This window comes from Acinonyx jubatus, chromosome B1, assembly GCF_027475565.1.
Source record: "Acinonyx jubatus isolate Ajub_Pintada_27869175 chromosome B1, VMU_Ajub_asm_v1.0, whole genome shotgun sequence".
Lineage (NCBI taxonomy): Eukaryota > Metazoa > Chordata > Mammalia > Carnivora > Felidae > Acinonyx > Acinonyx jubatus.
The window spans coordinates 149335979-149363465 of record NC_069382.1 but is presented as its reverse complement, the minus strand read 5'-3'; positions in this window follow the sequence as shown (position 1 = coordinate 149363465).

The window sequence follows — 27487 nt, the reverse complement described above, 5'->3', positions numbered from 1 at the left end:
CCATCAGAATCACTAAAATCAACAACACAAGAAACAACAGGTGTTGGCAAGGATGTAGAGAAAAGGGAACCATCTTACACTGTTCATAGGATTGAAAACTGGTGCGGCCACTCTGGAAAACAGTATGGAGTTTCCTCAAAAAGTTAAAAATAGAACTACCCTATAATCCAGCAATTGCACTACTAGGTATTTAGATAAAGAATACAAAAGTACTAATTTGCAGGAGTACATGCACTCCAATGTTTATAGCAGTACTATCTACAATAGCCAAACTATGGAATCAGCCCAAGTATCCATCAACTAACGAATGAATCTTCTTTATTATATTATATAATATATATACTGTATTATAATTTCTATTATATATAATGGAATCTATTATGCTATATTCCATTGTAATATACAATGGAATATTACTCAGTCATGAGAGAATGAAATCTTGCCATTTGCAACAATATGGATGGAACTAGAGCATATCATGCAAAGTGAAATAAGTCAGTCATTTAAAGACAAATACCATATGCTTTCACCCATGTGTGGAATTTAAGAAACAAAACAAATGAGCAAAGGGAAAAAAAGAGAGGGGGCAAACCAAGAAAGAGATTCTTAACTATAGAAAACAAACTGATAGTTATCAGAGGGGAGGTTGGTGGAGAAATGGGCTAAATAGGTGATGGAGATTTAGGAGTGTACTTGTTGTGTTGAGCACAGGGTGATGTATGGAAGGGTTAAATTACTGTATTGTATACCTGAAACTAATATATCATATGTTAACTAACTGGAATTGAAATAAGAAACTTAAAAATTGTTTTGACAATAAAAAAATTTCACTTTTTTTTACCTTTTTTTTAATGTTTACTTATTTTTGAGAGAAAGAGAAGAGACAGAGTGTGAGGAGGGGAGGGACAGAGAGAAGGGGAGTCACGGAATCTGAAGCAGGCTGCAGGCTCTGAATTGTCTGCACAGAGCCCAACACGGTGCTCAAAATCATGAACTGCGAGATCATGACCTGAGCCAAAGTCGGACTCTTAACCAACTGAGCCACCCAGGTGTCTCTATTTCACATATCTTTTTAAATTTCCTGTGTAAATATGATTTAGAATGCAAGTTGTTAACTGGTCCATCATATTTATAGGCTGGAAGCAAAAATATGGATATTATATTCCATGTAAAAGATGTATGGACAACCTATAAGGAATAAGATTGATGCCATTTTTCCTTACTGGTTTAAATAGTTTCATCATACACACGGAGCATTGTTCCTTCTTCCTGTTAGCTCATATTCTCAGGAGTGTATGAAAATCATGCCAACAAGTCAAGTTTCTATTATTTTTATTATGAATGAATTTTATAATTCACAGGAGCCACAATCATGTTAAACATTAATTGTTTAGAAATGTGCCGAAATAATTTATAATTAGAAAAAAACATTTTCTTTATTAAAATCTAAACAAACAGAACATAATGTCTCAACCAAATTCATTTTAAGATGCATGGGGCTTAGATTAAAATTGACTTTAATGAAATTAGAATAACAGCATCCAAGACTAAATTTTAGACTTAATGTGCTCATTACTTGTGCTATACTCAATCATTTTACTTCAAATTTTTATTTGTATACAGTAGTTAATTAATTCAAAAAAGATAAGCTTTTTTTTCAGTTTTTACTGCTTATTTCTGCTCAATTATTCTAATAAATTAGACAAAGTCAAATGTATTTTTTTTCAATGATGCCTTCTTAAAAATTCATATCAAGAAATTGGGCTGGAAGTTGTGAATTGTTTAAACTACCAAAGCTCCAAAATACCTCAGCAGTATTGCCTTTGTTAATGAGTCTGGCATAAGCATTCTCCAGAAAAGGTATTAAGCTGAGGCGTTTTCTGTAAAGTCAATATTCTTACTTGTACTCTTTCCAGATGGCCTTACCCAGGTCATCATTTTTCAGCTGTCCATGAAACAAATGCGAGGCCATCATTTGTTTGGGAATTACTTTGCCAGAATCATTAAGTCCATTTTGAGGGAAGCATGTGGGAATTCCATAATATATTTGAGCCGTGTTTGGGGATATTAATGAAATATTTGAACAGGAAAAATGGCTTAAAATGGGGTGTATCTGCGAATGCAGAAAAAGTAGTTTCTCAAATCATATTGGCCTGGCTATAAGGCATTAGTTAGTTGAATGCAACTTGTGTTAAATCCTTTGTAGATTCTTGAATATTTATTTAATAAAAGAAAATGCAAGCATATATTTTCTATCAAAAGTATCATGTGTGGGGTATTTTTAGATACTTGAAAACAGTTATCATAAGTAAAACAAGAGTAAATAAATTATTTTCAAACACAAAGAGTGAGAAAACCTATGAACAATGATTGCAGTTGTAAAGATGTGTGTATTTAAATGTTCAAACAAAGTTTCTAAGTACAGATAATGGATCTATTACCCCTGAAAAGTAGTTAATTTTTTTAGTTAGCACATAGCTTTTGGATTTAGAAGAAAGGTAAATAGAGTGGTTAGATGTTTAGAGAAAACAGATTTCTGAAATGTAAAATGGTTTCTATTATCTTAAATATCTTTTAGACTACATATCTATCATCTATCTATCCATCTATCATCTACCTATCTATCATCTATCTATGTATCTATCTATCTATATGTATCATCTACCTGTTTTTATAGTATGTGCTCAACTGCTGTCATTCACCCGTTTTTTCAACATTGCTTTCTTAGAACCTGAGTTAATCAAAGATTCTGAAATAATTATTTATGTCAAATATCACGATGGTCTTAATTTTGTCCTTATACAGTCATAAAAATTGATATGGCAATTAATATTTTATGGTTCTGTATCATATCAAAATCAGGGAAACAAGTCAGGCTGGTTTTTTAAATGAGGCTTTTTTCTTAATAATTTCCATTTTCTAAATAACCTGGTTAAAGTGAAAAACAAAACAGTTGAATTTCAGTGAAACTGCTCTTGCACAGGTAAAGTATCCATCAGTGATATTTCACCATCAGTGATATTAACTATTACTAGACAATGGAAAAAATATAAGAATCTAGAAAAATGGCTTACCTGGGGGTAGTACATAGAACGCATACACACAAAAATAACCCCTATCAAATCAAAACTTAAATCAAACTGGTACAAACCTATAAATTAATTTGTATAGAGTGAGAGCTATGGGTGCATTGTTTAGAACACTGGAGTTGTTCATACGTGAGTGTGTGTTTTATCCATACATTCATTCATAAAAAAAATAAAACCACGGGATACCTATAATTGGCTAACAACTATGCTAGACATGAGTGATATAATGTGAGCTAGGCAAATGAGGCCTTTGTTTTTACAGATGGACTTGTAGGAAAAACAGACAAATTAAGATTAAACTAATATAAAAATTGAACCATGAAGTACACTACAATTGAAAGGTACATGGCATTACAAAACCATAAGGCTAAAGAACTTAGTGATGTCTTCCTTGAAGAACTCACAAGTAAGTTGACCAGCAGGAAGCAGACAAAAGGAAGAGCAATCCGTGAGGGAAGAGATTGTCCTTGCTCTGCTCTGTAGCAGGAAGCCTCATGGTGCATGTGAGGAAGAGACGGAAGTCTGCTGTGACTGAAACAGAAGTTGAAGACAGTGTTGGAGGGGAGGAGAAAAAGGAAGATGAGGAACTCACGATGAAGTGCCCTGCATGTCAACATTAAGGATTTTTGTTTTCTGTCCTAAGAGCAGTAGAAAGTCATTGAAGGCTTTAATCAGGGAGGCAAGTTGCAACATAACCATAGTAATTGGAATTTCATTCTAAAAAAAAGATGCCTCTAGTTACATTCTAGAGAACATATTAGGGGAAGGAGCTGAGACAAGTCAAAATTTTGGAAGTTAGAAAACTTTTGCAGCAGGTCAGGTATGAGCTATGTGGTTATGGTGGAGGTAGAGAGACAGAAACAGATCTAAAACGTAGTTAGTGGGCAAAAACAGATTTAGTGATGGATTGAATGAGGGGCATAGGAGAAGGGTGAGGAATGATTTCTAGGCTTCTAGTTTTCACAATGAGCTGGATGGTGGTGCTGCTATCTGAAATACAGAACTCTGGGCTAGCACGATTGGGAAGGCATGGGGGAAGTTGGTGAGTTCAATCTTAGAAATATTGAGTTGAAGCGTCCTTCAAACATCCAAGAGGAACTATCAGAGAATTAAATAAATATATAGGTATGGCCCAGAGATGAGCCTTGATGGAGATTTAAATTTGGAAGCTATCTGTATACAGTTGATACTTAATGCTGTGAGTAATGATGAGATTCCCTGGAGAGGAGGTATTGGGGAAAACTGTGTAGAACTCGCTTGAGGAATTCAGGCATTTGAGAAAAAGAGACAGTCTGAGACACATATGATCTAAGAGTTAGGAAAAACCCAGGGGAAGAGAGTATTGCAGAAAGGAAAGGAATTGGTGAATGCAGGCACTGTTGTTTGAAATTAGAATACAAGCCATGCAAAATATCTTTAGAGTTTAATGATGCAGAGATCATAGTTAGCTTAGTGATTCTGAAATGGTAGAGAGAGAGGGATGAAAACTACATGTACAAAGTGCTAGTTTGGGCATATTAATATAAACATTAGGCTCAGGGAATTCATGCATTTGTTATGTAATATGAAATATAATGTAAAGTGAGAAAATTTTTCATCTCGTCGGCCAGAAAAGGGTTCTTTGAATATGTTTGCTATTTAAAACTGATAATTCGCTAGTATTCCAGGCACATAATTTTATATGGGAAACAACACAGGATGGTGATAAGAACCTTGGTCCTGAAGTTATAGCGTATTGAATCACAGCTACATTTCACATGGCTGGAAATATACATCTATTGTGAACCTCAGTATCTTCCTGAAGAAGTTTAACAGTGGCAACTAACTTAATATCTCAGGGTTGTTTTGAAGATTTAGAAAGGGAAAGAGATAGCAAATGTGTAGGATAATGTTCCTTAGTCTATAACATTGTAAGCAAATAAATTATGTAAGACATGGATTGATCTGATTGTGTGTAATAATATCCTAAATGGTGCCTCTACCTCTGGCCACCCGGTATGCCATCCCATAAATGCTGCCTTTTACCTCCACCATTACCTTCTCTGAACTTCAAGTATTGAATGAAATGCGTATGTCTTATGTCTTTTGTCTCCCCACAGTGCCTAAGATAATACCTTTGGCATAGTACAGCATCACAAATATTTTATTTAGGGGTGCCTGAGTGGCTCAATTGGTTAAACATCCGACTTCGGCTCAGGTCATGATCTCTCACTTCGTGAGTTTGAGCCCCGCGTCAGGTTCTGTACTGACAGCTCTGAGCCTGGAACCTGCTACAGAGTCTGTGCCTCCCTCTCTCTCTGCCCCTTCCTCTCTCTCTCTCTGTCTCTGTCTCTGTCTCTGTCTCTCTCAAAAATAAATAAACATAAAAAAATTACGTTATTTAAATCTCAAAAAAGGTGTTAGATAAATTTATTACTTATTACGTATTCAGACATACCTACAGAGCTTCTGCTTCAGTACAGCCATGTCTCATTGTGTTCACACAGTAATTATTTCTTCCGCTGGCTTTTAGAAATTGAAACTAATTGACGTAAGTAGCTAAAAAGCAAATCAGTCAGTATTGACAATTGAATCCTTTAAACCATGGTGACACATGTATCTGAAGTCAAAAAGCTGGCAAACTGTTATTAAATACACTTACTTGATCTCTTTTTGAAACACAATTGTATTTTGTCTTCTTTTCTAGCTGCTTTGTTTTCTCCTATGGCTTCCACCTTGAGTCAGTTAAGGATGGCCATGTTTCACTCAGCGCTAAAGGATATACACAGGCTTTGCTTAATAAATACCAAGTTGAAACCTGACAGGAATCAGCTGTGCCCCTCTCCAGATTGATGGGCCCTTTCCGGGAAGCTTTAATGTGCACATAAAATGTCAACTCTCTGAAATAATTTGCAGAAGATTAGTTCCATGGTGATTCAATTTGATAAGAATGGGTATTAAGAGCTACCTCAGTGGACTTATTTGTACCAGGCTGGCTTATTGGTCATTTCCATAAAGATCACTGAAGTGTAGATGATAAACTAGCAGGAGAAACAGCTCTCAAACCACCAGCCCCCAACTATCCTGACCTGGCAGCTCTCTGGTCGCTGAATGTTTTCAGTTTGCTTAATGTATTTCTCTGTTACGTTTATGACCCAGGATTCAGATACGCAGCTATCACTCCAGTCTTTTGGCCTCAAATCAGAGTACCTGAATTCCAATTGTCTTCATCATTTTTTATTTGTTTTTAAATGAGAGACCTGTTTGTCATCTTAAAACTAATAAGCAGGAGGAAAATGTCAAAATAGAAAATATTTTTGCCTGTGAATGGTAGGATCATGGATAATGTTTCTGTTTTGTTTCATTCTTTTCATTAAATTTTCTTTGCTTTTCAAATTCTTTGGTCATCGGGGGGAAAAAATCACATGAAATGAATTTAAAATGATGAATGAATACTAACACATCAGCCACACAGGTCTTTACCCAGAAATAGTAGAACAAGGAATTCTCTCCAACCTAGAAAAGATTCATTATCATTTCAGTTGAGACTATGAGGGTCATCAAAGTATAAAACTTAATATATGAGAAAAATTGTTAAGCAAGCACACACATGAAGAATACTTACCCATAAATAAGGACACATAAAGGATATTTATCACAGTATAGTAGCTTTTACTCAGAAGATCCAGGGATCAAAGGGTATACTTTTCAAATAACACTCAGTGATTGTTTTCTGGAGCTTTTTGTGAACCATTTGTTTTCACCTAAAATCTTTGGAATAAGGCTCACATTCATCCATTTTATTATCTCTTTTTCACCTTCCTGTTTCAGCCCTTTGAGCTTAGAAATTTCCTTTCCTTTTTTTTCCCACACTACTCTCTTCAAATGTTTTCATGCTTCAATTTCAGGGAATCCAACAGAATAGGTTCTACAAAATCAGAAAAACTGAACTCTGAAAGTAGGCCTTTAATATATCAGCATCCACTACTTAGGTGACAACACTAAAATAAGTTAGAAAATTAGTTTTAACAGAGAGGGAGGTAGGCAAACCGTAAGAGACTCTTAAATACAGAGAACAAATTGAGGGTTGATGGGGAGGGTGGGGGAGAGGGGGAATGGGTGATGGGCATTGAGGAGGGCACTTGTTGGGATGAGCACTGAGTGTTGTATATAAGCAATGGATCATGGGAATCTACCCCCAAAACCAAGAGCACACTGTATACACTGTATGTTACCCAACTTGATGATAAATTATATTAAAAAAAAATAAAGCATATCTTAAAAAAAAGAAAAGAAAATTAGTTTTAATATTACACTTAAAAAAGGGTATGGTTGCCATTTACACAAACTTCACAGGGATGGGTGTAGTGACAATGATCTCAGATGAAAATATTACATAGCCCCCTATCCACATACCCATGTAGCTGAAAGCTATATAAAGGAGGAGCCCTGCTTTTAATCCTTGTTTAGTTACTCTCTTCTTAAGTGCATACAGTAGAGTTAGTGCCAAAGAGTTTTGGGGTTTCTTCACTAGATTTTGTATAAGGAACATGAGATGCCCGACTTCTTCCAAAGGGTCCTTATGCTAGGCATTACCACTTCCCCTGACGCGCTGACCACCCCTACTGCGCCAAAGAGCCTGGTTTCGTGCATGCACTACCGACCCTCGCCCCCAGGGGCGCTGTTGCTGACACCGTTCCCATTAATCACACCCTGCCAGCTCTCCTGGTACCAAAACTTCACGGAGCTCCACCTGTGCCTTTTCATGGTGATCTAGCTTCGACATACAAGAGATACCCCTGGGACCCCAGAAGCTAAGGGTTATTTATCTTTTTCCTTTATATTTTTATAAAGCTATATTTACCCCTCACCCCAATTCTATCAATTATGTGGTAAAACCGCTGTTGTAGGTTTAGATGGCAGATTAGTTTTTCTCTAGGACCCACATATGAGTTTATAGGTAAGGATTTGAGTTACAAACCACATGGCACTAAGATGATCTCTTCTTCCAAATGTGATACTCATTAGGAGTCAAGTGTGATCCCACTAAATTCATCTTTACTTAATAATATTTATGAAACACTTAATTTGTGCCAAGTGTGAGTCTAAATACTTGATTAACATGAACCCGTTTGATTGTTACTGCAATTCTAAAAATCAAGTTTTTACTTCATTTCACAGATAAGGAAACTTAGGCAGAGAAAGATTAATTACTTGCTCCAGGTCAGACAACTAATAAAAGCAAGAGTCGTGCTTCAGACCCAGGCATGCTGGCTCCAGTTCTGTGCTCTTAACTACTCTCTTAAGGCAGGCTCTCTCTGACCTAGTGAAAGCAACTCAGTATCTCATGTCAATAAAACACCTGGAAACCTGACCTACCAGTGCACCATACCTTCCAGGTTAATCTGCAAATACAGTCCACTGCATAGGCATCACCCCCTTGAATTGGCTTCAGGCATAAGAAATCGACTACATATGCTCAGCAATTGTTATCATTTTGTTTCAAAGCTGAAACAATTGCTCAAATGCATGTATCATCTTTCCTTGTACTTCTAAATATATTTTTTAATGTTTCTTTATGTTTTGAGAGAGACAGACAGAGTGTGAGTGGGGGAGGGGCAGAGAGAGAGAGAGGGAGACACAGTATCTGAAGCAGGTTCCAGGCTCCAAGCTGTCAGCATGGAGCCCGATGCGGGGCTCGAACCCGTGAACCATGAGATCATGATCTGAAGTCGGACGCTTAACCAACCGAGACACCCAGGAGCCCCATCCTTGTACTTCTAAATATTGCTCTTCTAATTGTATCACCTTGTTTTTGTACAAAGCCAGGCAGTTAGAATAGAATTTAAGGCCACAAATTTTGCAGCCAGACTGTCTGGATAGGATTCCAGACTGCTGCTTATTGTGTGACCTTAGGCAAGTTACTTACCTTCTTTGTGGCTCAGTCTTCTCATGTGTAAAATAGGGATAAGAATAGAATTTACTTTATAGGGTTGATATAGGAATTAAATTAGTTAAAGTGTATAAAGCATCTAAATAGTGCCTAGCATGTAGTAAGCATAATGTCGGTGTAAAATTTATCTAAAATTTGTATAGTATGCTATCATTTTTTATGCTATTAGTTTGATCTTTCCTAATTATTGGATGATTATTATTCATATTTTTCACCGTTGTAGAGGTGCACAGGGTTTGTTCCCTAAGTGTCATAACTATTATTTTAAAAAATTCCATTTATCCAAGCGCACCTGACTGGCTTGGTGGGTTAGGCGTCCAATTCTTGATCTTGGCTCAGGTCATGATCTTGCAGTCATGTGTTCAAGCCCCACACTGGGCTCTGCGCTGATGGTGTGGAGCCTGCTTGGGATTCTGTCTCTCCTTCTCTCTGCCCCCTCACCTGCTTGTACTCTCTCTATATATATCTCAAAATAAATAAACTTAAAAAAAATTCCCATTTATCCATACATTGCTAGGAAGAAGCTAGTTAAAAGGTAAAGACTTAAAAATTGGAATATAGCACCAATTTCTCTGTGTAGTTTATAGCCCCAACTCTGTGTAATTCCATCCAAACTTTTATCCCTTTCTAATTATGTGGGAAACATACCCACTGAATATTTCCAAGGGTGGAGTACCAATGAGATACTGGAAACTTTGGTGGTTTATTTATGTATTTACTTATTTATTTATTTGAGAGAGTGCACAGAGCTGGGAAAAGGGGCAGAGAAAGAGGGAGAGAATTATAAGCAGGCTTCATGCTCAGCACAGAGCCCAATGTGGGGCTTGACCCCAAGACCCTGGGATCATGACCTGAGGTGAAAATCAACAGTCAGACACTCAACTGCCCCTTGGTGGATTTTTTTTTAACCTTTTGGTTCATACACATACAGGCTGAGAATTAAACATATTTAAGTACCTCAAACAAACCATATTATGACCCATAATTCCATAAATTTTAGCCAGTTAATGTATAATAGGTTGACTTCCGAAATGATGGGCCAAATATATATATTGCATAGCATAAGTAAGCATGCATGTAGAACATTTAATTTCTCATGGAAATGTTATTATTGAGTGGTATTTTAAAACTCTGATAAAGTAATAGGATTTGATCATTTGTGATTAGTAATATGCTCACAAACTGAGGTCAAATGTAAGATGATTAGTCAAGTTATATCTAATACTGTTATAATCCTGTGCTATTTAGAAATGTCAACTGAGCAGTAACAAAAAAATTGACACTCCATTTTCTTATCTTTCTTTTAAATGTCATACCAAAGAGCAAAATAGATGTGGGCTGGAGGGTATTTTGAGTTGTTGACAGACTAAAGTTTTTATATATTTATGTCAATATGTACCTGAGCCTCATTTGTATAACATAGCACCCGGTTTCAATGAAATAAAATGCGAACAAGTTGAAACAGAGCATAAAAGAGAAAGATTTCAAGAGGCAACCATGAGAGAGAAGAAAGAGCTTAATGCCTCCAATTCTGCTTCATAAGTTAGTCAAGCTTCTGTCAATTCCCCATTGTACATTCAACTGGGTTAGACTGGTAGAAAAAATTGTCCTTTTGTATGGCTCTGTTTTTTACATGTTATTTGATACTTTCAGACTCTGAGTTATCATCTGGCTTTGGAAGCTTCTGACATACATTTACCAGGTTTCCATGGGGGTAATGAAACTCTCTTTCTTCCTGTAACATACATTTATTGAACATTTAACATGTGACAGTCTCTGTGTTGGGTTCTGAGGTCATAGAAATGTTTACAGAAAACTGAGGAGAATATACACATGCACAGTCACAGTCACTGTGCTAACTTCAAGTTGGAAATATCTGTGACATGACAGAAGCTCAGAGGAGAGATACCTAGTTCAGAAGGAGGCACTTAGGGAAGGAATCTGGAGGAAGGGAGACAAGCCATCCGAGGTCTGAAGTATTGGCAAGAGCGTTTGAGAGTCTGAAGAATGGAGTCTGACAAACATAAGCTTTGAAGTAATGGAATTTCAGTTCTCCCAATAACAGGTTGTTCTTGGCTGGGACACCTATAACGCAGAGTTGTTCAGGGCGTTCACTGTACCAATGTCTCTGGTCAAGAAAGCAAGTCTCAGTGACAATCAGCCGAAGCTCTATTAACTAACCCACAGGCTATGGAAAGAGCTGTGGCCGCTCACATTTTTTTTTCTTCTTTTAATGTTTTTTGAGAGAGAGAGAGAGAGAGATGCTTTTAATATTTTTTGAGACAGAGAGAGAGAGAGAGAGAGAGCCAGCGTGAGCAGGGGAAGGACAGAGAGAGAGAGAGAAAGAGAGAGAGGGACAGAGGATCTGAAGCAGGCTCTGCACTGACAACAAAGTGCCTAATGCGGGGCTTGAACTCAACCTAGAGATCATGACCTGAGCCAAAGTTGGACACTTAAGCGACTGAATCCCCCAGGCGCCTCAGGAACACACTTTTCTAAGGCACAGGCACAGGCACAGTTGGGGCTAAGGTCAGAACTGAATTTGGATTAGTTACATAACATCATTAGCCCTTAGCTATCTAAACTGAAGTTTTATAAATAGTAGTTATTTCACAGTGTTGCTTTGCATATCCCCAGTAACAACACAATCACTGTTACTGTCATCACAAGAAAAGATGAAAGGGAGAAGATAAACGTGGATTAGCGTCGTTACCAACACCAGTATTCTTCCAGGTTAGAGTCTCACAATAAAAAAAGAAAAAGATAAAAAAAGATAAAATATTCTTAGATATGGAATAATTTCATACATGAACTATATCTGACATCCCGAATTCAGAATATTTTTTACTAGATAAAAGTTTTTCTTTACCTTTTGTATTTTTGCGTTATACCTTCTATCCACATTTTATTTCTTTTTAGACTTTCTATTTCTTCTCCTTTCCCTTCACATTCATTATATAATAGTAAATTGCCAGCCTTGCTAGTGAATATAACTAACGGCAACTAAAAAGCTTCGAAGACCCAAAACATCTACATAGTAGCCACTGAACTTGAACTTTTATATGTGTGTATATATATATATATATATATATATTTATTTATATTTATACAAAATATATATACAATATATATATACAAATATATATATTTATACAAACTATATATATACTATATATACATGTATATATATACTATATGTATACAAATATATATACATATATACATGTATATATATATACAAATATATATATTATATATATATATATGGCTTTGAATCTGCTAATAGATAAATTAACTTTCATTTCAATTTTTCAACAAAATGAAGAATGAAATTTCAAATATCATACACTTTGCCCCTGCTGATTCTGTTTTTTCTTTCTGAACTACTCAGACCAGTACCAGTGCCAAGGAAATAACTCTTTTTGATTAGAAAATAAATGGAAATTGAAGATCTGTCACAATGTATCCAGTAGAATTGCACAAAGCAAAATAATTCTTCAACTCTGTGATGAAAGGATGAGCTCCTTCTGTGATCATCACTTCCTGGGATTGAAGAGTTCATGGTTGTGTGGTTTGAAATTAAACTGAGTTCAAAAGTGTGCTTTTTTTTTTCTATTTATCTGTTGGAGGAAGAATACTGAAAGGACCAGACCAGTAAGGTATCTGTATTACTATGCAACATAAGTCACTATTAATAGATTAAGGAAACAAACGACTGTGGTTGTTAGTAATTTCTCATATCATATGTTACTCAGAAGTCCATAAAATTAAAACAGGGACCTTATCATGATTTTGGTCAACATATTTTGATCTTTAAGTTTTCTGTTGTATCATTATTATATTCATGTTGCTAAGTGTATATGAAAATTTCCTAAATGTATTTTTGGAGACTGTGATATATAGCAATTATGGCTAGTCTATATAGAATGTTAAATAAAAATTACAGAGAATAGGGAAACATCCTTATAGTAAATAAAGTGGCAGGTGGAAAAAAAAAAGAACATCTTTTCGGGCACTTCTAAGAGTTTAATTCTAAGACAGAAAAAACATGGTGTTAATTCATCAAAAATAGATCATGTTGGGGCATCTGGGTGGCTCAGTCAGTTAAGCCTCCTACTTCAGCTCAGGTCACGATCTCACGGCTCTTGAGTTCAAGCCCCTCATGAGGCTCTGTGCTGACAGCTCGGAGCCTGGAGCCTGCTTTGGATTCTGTGTCTCTCTTGCTGTCCCTCCTCCACTTGCGCTTTCTGTCTCTCTCTCAAAATAAATAAATAAACATTAAAAAAATTATTATCAAAAATAAAACACAGGTTCTTAATTTGGGAATACTACTTTCTTACTCACCCTCAATCATTCATTCAGTGTTTCAGCCATGGCCTTTTATGACTATATTGCAAGTCAACATTTATCTGAAAATAGTGTTGTGTCAATTATTTATCTTTTGTTTCTCAACATTAATACTTTTTCTTTCCTTCCACCATTTCCTTTACTGGTTTGTGAAAAGACTGTTAATTTTACAATGCTGACTTTAGGTTGCCTGATATTTAGGAGTAATTGCAACTAAACAAGAAGAGGAAGAACACGCATACTGTGACAGAGGCTAAGATCTCGATACTGTGACTGCTGGGAATTCACATCCACTTCTTGTGGAGGTGGTGAGAGAGACTTAATTTGCATGAAGGAGAGTTCTTTTGTTAGGCCGAAGCATATTGTTTATATTTATTATGTCAGTTGACATAGTTGTAGAATGATGTATTCCAATGCTGAGTAGCCAAAATAGTGTTCTGATTATTTACTAATGTTATCACAGCTCCAAATAGAAGGCCATCAACAGAGATTCGAATGCAGGAGGAGAGGAGAAGGATGTCCTTCTAACTCTTTGTTTACTGTCCTCAATATCATTGCTTAGCAATACCTGTTTCCTCCAACCACTGTAGGTGGTTCTCCTCAAGATCCTTTTTTTTTAATTTTAATTTTTTTTAATTAATTTTTTTTTAATTTATTTTTGAGAGACAGAGAGAAACAGAGCCTGAGCGGGGGAGGGGCAGAGACAGAGGGAGACACAGAATCCTAAGCAGGCTCGAGGCTCTGAGCTGTCAGCACAGAGCTTGATGTGGGGCTTGAACCCAGGAACTGTGAGATCATGACCTGAGGTGAAGTTGGAAGCTTAAAGGACTGAGCCACCCAGGTGCCCCTTCTCCTTTTTTTTTTTTAATGTTTATTTATTTATTTTGAGAGTGAGAGAGAAAATCAAAAGGAAGTAGAGGTCATGCACAGGTTTGTTTATGCTTGTCACTAGTGATTACTCTTTATACCTCATTGACATAACAACTTTTCTCACCATTCAATGGTCAGGTAAATGACCCCTCATCCTTCTCTCAAACTGAAGTAGGTCTGGAACTAAGTTCACCATCCTCTTCTTCCCTGAGTCACCCTACTCACTCCATCACGGGTGTTCTCTACTATATAACTTAACTCCATCATTTTCAAGCCAGTCTGCTAATCATTCAGCTTTATCATACGTTATTCACACTTTCCTTCAAATACAGTACACCACCCTTGGGTATTTGTATTTTTATATCTATGTGTTCTTATTTATTTTAATTTGACAAGTGACATTTCATATACTTAGCACCTCATGCCTTGAATATTTCTTACTAAAATACCAGTCTTCTTCTGTTTTAAATCTTTTAATGTCTTAAATTAGCATTCTCCATTGGTTGCCCAATGCATATACACACCCTACAAGATGAATTCTTAAAGCAGACAAAAAAAATGGCTTGCTCTCTTTTTTTGAACTTTATATGTTTCAAATTTATCTATTCTGTGATGCCTAACACCTTCTACCCCTTTATAAACTTTTTCAAAATCTGACCTGACCCTAAGCAGACAAACCATAACTCCTGCTTTTCTCAAGCCAAACCTATTTCTCCAGCCAAACCATTCTTCTCATTTTCCCTTGTTCTTACCACTCCTAACAGAATATGTTCTCCAGGTTTAGAATATATTGGACTTTCTAACATTTCGTCCTTCATCTGTATTAAAACAATATATTTTCTCAAATGCAAACTCAATCCCCACCTTCTCTATCATTCTTAATCACAGTGTATGAGTCACAGTAATGATCCTATTGAATTTATTTTCTTTATCATTAATTTGATTACTTAATTACCTGTGGATTTACAGTCTTTGTACTTAACTTAATCAGCAGTGTCTCATGTCTACTTTGGTGGAAGCTCCTAACCGGAATTCTTGGAGGTAACCAGTTCTTAAATTTACATATGGTTTAGTAAAATGCTCTATGCATGGATGGTGCCTGGCAAATATTATTTGCATAAACACAGTTTTTATATGTGTCAACTAACAACATTTGACAACAACATAATTCGTTTTGTTCAAGCACTCTGATAATACTGATTTAGAATGGATAGTCAAATGAATATTTAGGAAAGAAAAAAATTTTAAATCAAAATTATCAAATGAAAAGCCACAGAAAGAGGTCTTCCAAATGTGCTTTTGGGGAAAAAAATACCATATGGCTTTAACAACAACAACATCCAATTCCAGACAATTTTGTGAGTGCCTAACAGATTGGAGTTTTATCACAAATATGTTGGTTAGCTAATGCATTCATTTGAGTGTGATTAACTCCTGGATTGTAGCAAACCTGTTTGTGTATGAAATTATGGTTTGGAATGATCACACATTGGCTTGTGATTCAAATAATTTGGTTTGTATGTAGAAAATCCAATGTGCATATGGTATGAATGCTACTTGTAAAATGTAATTCATAGGAAATGGATAGTGAGAGTTTGTGGTGACTTTGTAAATTCACTGACAACTTATTTGTGACATATGCTAGAAGATGAATGCTTTACATAGCTCACAAAAGAGACTTTCAAACTCTAGATTTTATTTTCTTTATAGACTATAATCAAAAGAATGTGAAGTTATCTCCTTTGAATTCTTTCCTTAATCCTTTGCCTTAATAATTTCAAAAAATTGTGTAAAAGTCTTTTGAAATATTTCTGACTACTCTATGTTCTTGTATGTAGAATATTTGTAATATCCACATTACATGATTTTTTGGAAGTGATAGTAAAATTAGGACAAATCTTCAATGCATTAAAATTGAAATACTAATATTGGGTAAGCCAAGGAAGGCTTTGAACGAAAAGTTTACAAGGGTTTTTTGTTTGTTTATTTGTTTTTTAGCAACCATTTTCTTTAGTTTCATGTATAAAATTTTACTTAGTTAATTAAACTATTTGTAAAGACTTCAATTTCTGGAAATTTGGAGGAAAGCAATCCTAAAAAATTCTTCTGAGAGAAAACAGCTAGGAAAGTTTGAATTGATGTTTACCTTTTAAACCAACTATAGGGGCGCCTGGGTGGCTCAGTCGCTTAAGCATCTGACTTCAGCTCAGGTCACAATCTCTTGGTTTGTGGGTTCAAGCCCACATCAGGCTCTGTGCTGACAGCTCAGAGCCTGGAGCCTGCTTTGGATTCTGTGTCTCCCTCTCTGTCTTGCCCCTCGCCTTCTCACTCTCTGTCTCTCTCTCTCTCTCTCTCTCTCTCTCTCAAGAATAAACAAACATTAAAAAAAACTAGAAATCAGTGATAAATATAGTATACGAATTATTGAAATTTCTAAAATAGACATATTTCACCATATAAATATGTGTTGCCCTCCAACCACTATATACCTTGAACATAACATTTTTCCACCCATTCTGTAGTTTCATGCTATGAAGTTATTCTTTAACAGTATCCAAGGTGTAATGCATTTTTATAAGAAAGATGTAACAAAGAGAAAGTACTTCAACTTATTTTAATATAACCGGATAAAAACATTTCAGCCCTATGCTCTTATCCTCCTCACTAGAAAGTCTGCCAATCAGAAAGACTCAAAAAAGATAGAGGAAATTAATTCTACAGTTATTGAGTACTTATTATGTGCCAAATAATCTCCTAAATTTTATAATGGAAAAGTACAGTGAAGGTTTACTTGCATAGTTTCCAAAGGTAATAAATAATGTTGCCCCTTCCGACTTGATATCCTTCCTGGTGTATTCCCAATAGTGGCAACTATTAAAAAGAACTATCCTTCATTCTAGTGTAAAGTCAGAGAATCACACACTGACTTTGGAAAAAAATACAATGCTTATTATCATGGAATGACTTACAATATTGTTTAAATAATATAATTTTAAATATTAAATGTCATCAGTACAAAACTGCCATTTTTCATTCCATTTACTGAATGTCATTTGAATTGGTGGGTTCAAGATTTTCTTCTGAACTGAAAAATTTGGATAAAAGATATTTGAGTGTGCTCAGAAATAATACCAGATATATAACATGAAAAACAGAAAGTTATTTATGAGAATGAAAGACTATGAAAATGATTATGGCTTTAAAAAAAGCACAGTATTTCTTTTAAGACTTTAATATTTTAGAAAAATTTTAGATTCATAGAAAAATTAAGAGGAAGATATGAAGATTTCCCATATATTTAGTGTCCACTCATATGCATATCCTCTATTATCAGTATCTCTCAATATTGTGGTACATTTGCTACAATTCGTGAGCCAACATTGACACATCGTAATTACCCAAAATTCATAATTCACACTAGGGTTCCCTTTTGGTATTGTACATTTTATGGGTTTAGACAAATATATAATAACACATATACATCATTTTAGTATCATATAGAGTATTCTTACTGCCCTAAAAGCCCTGTTTTGCCCATTCATCCCTCCCACCTCCCTGACTCAATCCTTGGAAACCACTGATCTTTTTCTGTCTCCATAGTTTTGTCTTTTCCAGAAGATCATATAGTTGGAATCATACAGTAGGTAGCCTTTCAGATTGTCTTCTTTCACATAGTAATATTCATTTAAGCTTCCTTTTAGTATTTGTTGTTTGTTTTCATTTGCAATATTCAACTAAGGGCAACTTTTTCACTGAAAATTTTTGAAGAATAACCTAGAGTAAATCACGTATGTATTCATAAATTCTAATAATATCACAAAGGTGAAAATGGTGATAGGAAAATTATGCTAAACTTAACATTGCACTTTGAGTCATAGGCTGTCTTTTGCTGTGGTTATCTAAAAGGAACATTCCCTGAGCAAGAGGGACTTCTCAAACAGGCTGATTTTGCACTTGCTCTGCATGATCAGCTGTCCTGGGTCTACAGCTTCTGAATCCATACTGAAGATTTTGGACTAATCAGTGTCCACAGTCACATGACTCCATTCTTTATAACAAATATATTTTGCTATATATACACTTCCTATTAGTTCTATATTTCTAGAGGATAGATAGATATGTGTGTGTGTGTACATGGGTGTATATATACCCCCATGGGTATGTACATGGGTGTATAATAGTGTATGTGTGTACATGGGTGTGTATATAATATAGTGATAGATAAGTAGAAATATACATGCTATAGATAGATACACATACAGATACAGATATAGACATAACCAGGGATTTTTGAATAACCTTGCCCTTAGTGGTCTGAGGGATTTCAGGTGACAATGGTTTGTCATTTATGAATACTTGGAATTGGTAAATTGTCACAAAGTCTGATAGAACTGGGCTTAAGTCATTCCATTCCCATGAGGCAATTTAAGTCAGTTATAACAGGGAAGTGGAATGAAAGCACACAATGTTCCTTTGTCTTTGTTTCCCACATTATGTCATGAGAAATTCTTTCATGCTTGCCACGTTGTGATATCTCTGATGGTGAATAGAGAAGCCAGCCCCTTAGTGATGCAAATGAGAATGAGAAAGTTGTAATTAGATGTCATCACAGTCAATCATCTAGGCATAAAGGAGAGAAGGAGGTTATTTCAAGGGAGGGAAGCAGTGTGTCCAGAGTGTGTCCACTGAAACACAATGCCTTTGTCTACCTTCCTCAAACACAGGATCTGGAATCAAGGATCAGTAACCAAACCTGTTAAGGAAACAGACTTTGTCATCAGAGGACAAGAAAACAAGCACCCATGGTTGTATTTATCATCCCATGTTAGCTTTGGTTGGGGGTGGGTGGTGGTGGTGGGGGGGAAGCTACTTTGGTTTAAAGAAAACAAAATTATTTCTGATCTGCCTCAGTTCTCTGGTGTCCGAGAGTCCCAGTTGGTAAAGGAAACCAACTTATTAACAGAAAACTTGGCAAATTAAAAGGTATCTTTCCTAGCATCATTTCCACAATTCCCTTAAAACAGTATGCTTATCCTAACTCTAAAGATAAAACTTGTGATTTTAAGGGATTAAGTAAGGTCACCCAGCTTCCCAGTGGCCATGCTTTGATTTCTAACAAAGTCTAATTTTAAATCTCAGGCATTTTGGCTAGAGTACACTCATCACTAAGTTAGCCTCCTTCTGTTTCTCCCTGCCAGAATATAAATGCCACAAGGCACAGAGTGGGGTGTGTGTGTGTGTGTGTGTGTGTGTGTGTGTGTGTTATATACATATAACTATATGGGAAGCACTATTCAACTTAATAAATGGAACATCATTTGTGTCTTCTTGTTTTCTATTCTGTCTCATTTCTGTTTTCCATTGGTAAATCTACTAAGGAAGGAAGCAAAAGCAATTATTATTTTGTGTAAAATAATGTACCTTGTAAAAGTTCACAGTTGATTCAGGACTTGAATCTTTCCTCTGATACGAGTCTTGGCCACAGACCACTGAACAGACCAAACCTGAAAAGAATGTCATTTACTTTTGTCAACATTTAGTACTGAAGTATTTAAATATTTCATGTGAGATTTTACTGGTACTAGAATACTTGAGATAACTTTTTGGTGTTCCAAATGAAGTCAATGACCAGTGACATCTACTGCTAGAAAGATAAAAATAAAATAAATTAATTAAAATAATGATAACATGAATGTCTGCAGTACCTTTCCTTCTAATCCTCTATTAGAAGCTTTTGACAATAAGTTCATTTACTCACAGAATGCTTCTTTATTCCAGTACTATAGCATTTTGTCTCTGTGAAAGAACCACATTTTGGTTTACGAACGTTCCTAAACCTTGGGTCTATGTTTAAATGTCAACCTTGAAATGTATTGCATTTCAAAAAGTCAATAAGGTTTCAATTTACTTTTGGTAAATATATCTTTTATTGGGAGAAAAATAGGAAACTGTTGGAGGATCGATTCTCATGTGGTCACTAATATACTATTTCTTCTAATTTATGTAGAGCCTTATAAAAAGAATAGTTTCTGTTTGTCAGTGTCATCGTCTTGGATTTGCATATGTGCATTCCAAATTCTTGAAAATCAAGCAGTTCTAATAATATATTCTTCCTTAATGGTTAGATTTTTGGTCCATTGTCTGCTTGTTTATTTTACTTATTTAGGCTGTACAAAATCTGATATTCTGAACAAAAATGATATATCCCATACATTTATACAAGGTTCTCTTTCTAATTTTTTTTATTATTTGGAAATGTATGACTTACTGTTTTCCTTTGTGTGTATAGTGCGTGTGTGTGTGTGGTGGAGAGGGTAAGAGTAACCTTTTATGCACCTAGCATGATTTGTTCCCTTTCTCTTCAGTTAAACAATACTGTTGTCTGACTTCAATCTTTTCCAGCTGCAAAGAAAGGCCAGTCCATGGCTCAAGAGGGATAGAGTTCAGGAATTGTTTCTTCTGATAAACCTGCAGTTGATTCTCGTGGTCTCTTTCTAAGAAATGGGTCAGATTGGTGAAATGTCATTTTTGTTGTTTGTCTTTTGCAGTTTGTAAACTTGGAATGCTGCAGAAGTTTAAGAGCCAAGAGAAATACTGGCATGACTAGAAGGTCACCGTTACCTTAACACAGGGGTAGTGGGTCTCAAAACACTTCAAGTTCAGAGGAAAAGATGTCAAAATGCTTGTGTGCCCAGTTTTAAAACTGCAATAGTTGTCTGAGATTACTCTACGAACCTGACCTATGCTCATTTGGTACTGTATTTCTACAGCTCCTGGTATCCTCTCAAAATGTATTCTATGCAACAACTATATTTTATAGGATATCAACCCTTGTTTATCACTGGAGACTCTTAGATGCTACTGAGGATTTGGAGAGAAAGCACACTCTGTCAGGAACCCTGCCACAAACACAACCATGTACCTCTTAACTCTTTTATATTCTGAAATACGGCCTTCACATTTCATTAGGAACACCTAAAGGGTAGGAACTATAATGGTGCCCATTTTACAGATGAGAAAAAGGAGACACAGAGAAGCTAAGTGACTTGTTCAAGATCCAACAGGTAATAAATACACAAGCAAGACTTGAACTCAGGAATTCTGGCTCCAGTGAAAAACCTGCTTCTAAATATGAGCATAGCTATGCATTAGTTGAAACAAGTATTCATTTTCTTGGGCTGCCATTACAAAATATCACAAACTGGGTGGTTTAAACACAAGAAATTGATTTTATCACAGTTCAAGGTGCTGGAAGTCTGAGAATGAGGTGCCAGAGTAGTCAGTTTCTGGTGTTAACTCTCTCAGTTTGCAGACAGCAACTTGCCTTTGGGTTTTCACATGGTCTTTCATCTGTGTGCACAGAAGGAGAGAGACAGCAGGTGTCTTGTACATCTTTTCCTCTTCTTAAAAAGACATCAGTCCTATCAGATTAAGGTCCTACCCTTATAACGTTTTTAACATTAACCACCTCCTAAAATGTTCTGTCTCCAATTACAGTAACATTTGGGGATAGGGATTCAACATAAGAATTTTGGCAGGGCTCACAATGTCCTTTTTTAGTCCATGGCAAAAAAAAATTATAAAAATGTAATATTTAATACAATCTAAAATAATTTCCCTCTAAATCTAAATTAATTTACAATTTGTTCAACTAACGTTATTTGTAACCAGATTAAAAAGGTCTCATGGCTCCATTAATACAGACTCTAAAAAAAAAAACTTACAAAGCCGAAAAGAGGTCTATAGCTTTTTGGGCAGTCAATGCCTACACTGTATTTTAAAGCAGAAATAATACATCATCTCTATTTTAAAGTGTAAACATGGTATTGGGTATACAAGAAGAGAGTGTGTATTGAGAAGACAAAGCATTTACTCGTCTCATCCTTTTCTTTTTTTTTTTCAATATATGAAATTTATTGTCAAATTGGTTTCCATACAACACCCAGTGCTCATCCCAAAAGGTGCCCTCCTCAATTCCCATCACCCACCCTCCCCTCCCTCCCACTCCCCATCAACCCTCAGTTTGTTCTCAGTTTTTAAGAGTCTCTAATGCTTTGGCTCTCTCTCCCACTCTAACCTCTTTTTTTTCTTTTTTTTTTCCCTTCCCCTCCCCCATGGGTTTCTGTGAAGTTTCTCAGGATCCACATAAGATTGAACATATGGTATCTGTCTTTCTCTGTATGGCTTATTTCACTTAGTATAACACTCTCCAGTTCCATCCACGTTGCTACAAAGGGCCATATTTCATTCTTTCTCATTGCCACGTAGTACTCCATTGTGTATATAAACCACAATTCCTTTATCAATTTTGTTTCATCCTTTTCAATATATGTCACATTATCAATAATTATACCTGATTATAAAAATTGGGGACCTAAGATTCACTGTCAACTGAAAATATGGTTCTGCTTACAGATCTGTTTTAGGAACTGTTGCTTCATTTCTGAACTTGTAAAGCGTAGAAAATATACATCATGGAGGAAAAGGTAAAACAAATTGAAATATAGTACTTGGTTTCCCTAGAGAATTCTATAATGATGATAAATATGAACAAAGTGTGACTTCAGCTGAAAACCATGTAGAGGGAATAGACTTTTATATGAGAGCTCACCTCTCCAAGTGTGGTCCAGGGATGAGCAGCATCAATATCACCAAGGAGCTAATTAGAGATAGAAATTCAGGTCCCACTCCTAGCCTACTGAGTTACAATCCACATTTTTGTCTTCAAAGTCCTCAGGTGAATTAAATGAACATTATTGAATAAAAAGAATTAACATAAGAAATGTGTTCATGCAGTAATGAAAACTGGTGGATGGGCATAAGTCTTGGATTTTTACCTTATTCTGTTCAATTATTATAGAACAGGAATCAAGTGATCTAATTTTTAGAAATTGCATTAGAACTATATAATGCCTCTTCTATTTATTTTTGTTAATATCTTCAAAAGGGATAATAAGGAAAATGGCTTAGAAAAGTTGGAGCGATCTATTCATTTAAAAGATAAATTATTGTTATCTTAAGATAGAATCTATTGCTAAGTTAAATCTATTGATTTAAACTTAGAATTCTGCTATAACTAATTCACAATCATGTATTTGATTCAGAGACAAGTTAATCAACAATAGGAAGTAAATATTGAGAGAACTTTCAGAAAAGTTTCCTTAATCAGTCCATTAATTAATAATTCTAAACCTGCTCTATAGATAAAAGTGTTTTGGTATAGAAATCAGAAAAGCCAGATTGATATAAAAATAGGATATGTTACCAAAATTTATATAAAAGTAGGTTATAGTAAACTCTAACTTACCTAAGGGAATTTTTTTTTTAATTTTCCCATTTCTCAACATAGTTCCTGGCTCAAAGATGTTGAAAAATAATATTTGACAAAAGAAGGAATGGATTTTTGATAGAACATTTCCTAAAGTGAAAAGAGGGCCTCAAACTTTAACGAGTTGAACAGACATGGATAGACCTCCAAGTCAACACGCTTTCTGGTCCCATGTGGAATAGAGGACTCTTGACTTAAACTGATGAAATTTAGGCAGTGAATTAGTTCCCCATTGCTGCTGTAACAAATTACCACCAATGTAGGGCCTTAAAAGTGCAAATGTATCACCTTACAGTACTGGTAGCTGGAAGTCTGATATGGTGTAAATGAGTGAACATCAAGGTGTTGGCAAGGCAAAATCCCTTTCTGGAGGCTCTAGGCAAGAATTCACTTTCTTGCCTTTTCAGATTTTAGGTGCTACCTGCGTTCCTTAGCTTTTCAGCTATCTTCCATTTTCAAAGCCAGGAGCAGCTAGCTGAGTCTTTCTCATACCACATCACTCTGACACTAACTATTCTACCTCTTTCTTCCACATTTAGCAACTTGTGTAATTACATTGAGCCCACCCAGGTAATTCATGACATGCTTCTTCTTTTAAGATCAGCTGATTTATTAGCAAGCCTAATTCCATCTGCTATCCTAATTTCTCTCTGCCATGTAACATACAGGGTTTAGGACATGATCTTCTTTGGGAAGCCATCATTCTGCCTAACACTAGGAGAAGTCAAAATGGGGAAGAAACCTCGTTGACCTTGTGTATGGAGCCCTTTGGCCAATTTAATGCACTATTACTTCTACCTCTATACATGAATGTATAGTAGGAATTGTTGAGTTATATGTATGGATTTCCCCATCTTGTACATTTCAGAGGGTATGATTCCAATTGGGAAGAGCTACATGTAAGATGTGGTACTACCTTTGTGGGCCTACAGCCCTGTGTAGGTGAATGCATCCACATGCCAGGAGAGTGGCACACCCTAACTCCATGGGTCAGAACTCCTGCACTCAGGACTCTTCCAGATCTCATATCTTCATATAACTCTTCATCTGTATCCTTTACAATATGTTTTATAATAAACCAGTAAATGTAAGTATAGTGCTTTTCTAAGTTCTGTGAACCATTTTAACCAATTATCAAACCTAAGGAGGAGGTTATATGAACCCCCTGAATTTAGCTGGTTGGTCAGCAGTCATAATAGTCTGGTACTTGCATCTGGCATATGAAGTGCGGGTAGTCTTGGGGGACTAAATGCTTAACTTCTGGGATCTGCTGCTAACCCCAGTTAGTTAGTGTCAGAGATGATTAAAACTGTAGAACAGCCAGCTGGTGTTCAGAAACTTGGATAATGAATTGTTGGTATAAGGTAAAAAATCAGGAATTTGAGAACATAAGCATTGTGAGTAAAAACAGTTAGTATTACTTTTTACTAAATGGAACCTCAGGAAATGGAAACATCCTCTACCTGGAAGTATTTCTTTGGGTTCTGGTCTAGTTGCCTCCTTGACACAGCCACCAGGAACATCTATTTTAAAAAGCAGCTATTATTTTGCTACTGGGCCCTGACAGAAGTGGAACAATGATCCACATAAGTCTTGTGACATTATGACCTCATATACCCATTTTGAGGTTGATCAATTTAGACTGAACTACTGACAAGGTGGGAAAAGGCTCATTTGTCAAATGGATAGTGTATAATCAATAATGGAAGAACTTAGCCACAGTTGGTTTTTTTTTTTAATATTTATGCATTTATTTTGAGAGAGAGACAGACAGAGATAGAGAGCATGAGCAAGGTGGGAGCTAGGGGCAGAGAAAGGGAAAGAGAGAGAATCCAAAGCAGGCTCCGTCCCGTCAGGGCAGAGCCCCACTCAATGCTCGATCTCATAAACAGTGAGATCATGACCTGCACTGAAATCAAGTCAGATATTTAATTGACTGAGCCACCCAGGGTCCCCGAACTTACACATAGTTTCATCTTGACCTTACATGAAATCGCTAATCCTCTGCTGCCTGGGTGAAGCTACTTCTGAATAGGATCTTGATTCACAGAGTTTCCCCTAAATGTCTGGGCCTTTTTCACTGACTATTTACCTAAACTGAAACCCAATGAGATCCTCAGGGCTGCTGAAGAAATTCAACTTCACTGATAGCTATGCATCATCAGAATGGACATGATCACTCTGTTTCATGGATGGAACTCAAGGATATTCTCATAGCTTTGGTTGATACTCTAAATGATTAACCTTGTTATATTTTTTACTGACACTTGGGCTGTTTCCAATGATGTAGCTGTTTTGTCTGCCACTTGATGCCACTTGATGACTAGAGACTGACAGATTGAAAACATCTTCCTCAGGATTATAAATTGGGGAAACAAATCATAGCTGCCAGTTGAACTGTCTGAGTGACTCATGTAGATGCCATGGGAGAGCCTATTCTTGGATGAGCCTGACTGAAATCAAACTACAGATTAAGTCTCCACTACCCAGATTGCCATCCTCGCTTCCTGAATCCATCATTGTGCTAGACATTGAAACACATCCACCATCACAAACTGGGCAGAAAGAAATGTTTTTTCGGCAGAGACTGCTACTGCATGTCAGACATGTGACTCCTGTCAGAAGTTGACTCATTTGTTTCATTGTAAAAGATGACACATTTCATGGGGTATGGCCTTTAAACTTCTCCTAGGAAATTGATTACATTGAACCCTTGACCACCACCATCCCCTTTCATAGCTATTAATGGTATTTCTCTGCTGCTGGCATATTTTCAGGTAAAGGTGTTATTCCAGACTGATCAGCTCACTCCAGCCCCACTGCATTAGTTTTCTATTGCTGCTATACAAATTATCACAAGCTTAGTGGCTTACAATCACACAAATTTATTATTTTTGAGTTCTGGAGGTAAAACAAACAAACAAAACAAAACAAAAAACTCTGACAAAAAGGCTTAAAAGCTAAAATCAAGGTGTCAGCATGGTTGGTTTCTTGTGAAAACATCAAGAAAAAATCTGTTCTTGTTTCTTCCAGCTTCTAGAAGCTGTTAACAACCTTTAACTCATCGGCTCATGACTACATTAGTAAAATCTCTGCTTCCATTGTCACATCCTTTTTCTCCTCATCTGCTATAGTGTCTCCCTCTGTCTCACTCTTATAAGAACACCCATGATTACATCATTAGGCCTGCTCAGATAACCCAGGGTAATCACCCATTTCAAGACCCTCAACTTAATATTATCTGCATAATTTCTTTGCCATATAAGGTAACATATTCCTAGGTTATTGGGATTAGAGCATGGGCATTTAGGGGAAATGGACATTATTCTGCCTACCATAGCCAATATTTTGAACCTTAAAAGTAACTTGTGTTATGTTTTTGACCTTCTGGGCTCTTTGCATCATAACAAAGCATGCCTATTATCACAAAAGCCACTCAATGATGGGCTGAAAATCAAGAATTTAATGGAACCAAAGCTTCCTACCAACCACAGTGATCTAGTATTGATGATCGTTGGGAAAGCCTCTTCAAATATCAACTCAAAATATTTCTGACCTTACTTCTCTCACCTCTTCCTGGACTACACACTTAGCAAAGCAGTTTAGTCATTGAGTATATCTATGCCCAGAAAAAGATCTTCTCTTCTCTCTTGAATTCTGAGTAATGGTGTATATGAAAGGTGTGGGAGATTATATTATCCTATTTGAAAATTCAAAACTCTTCCCTGACCATTCTTAGGCATAATGCTTTTTTTGCTTCTTTCCCCTAATGGCAAACTAGACTGGCCTTGTTCACATACCATACAGTTAAAGGGATTTAACCTTAATTTTGATTCAGCCACTTGTACTTTTGTTGGACAAACATAGTTCTAGGTCATAAAGATGATGAATATTTGACTAAGCACACTTCTCACTGAATTT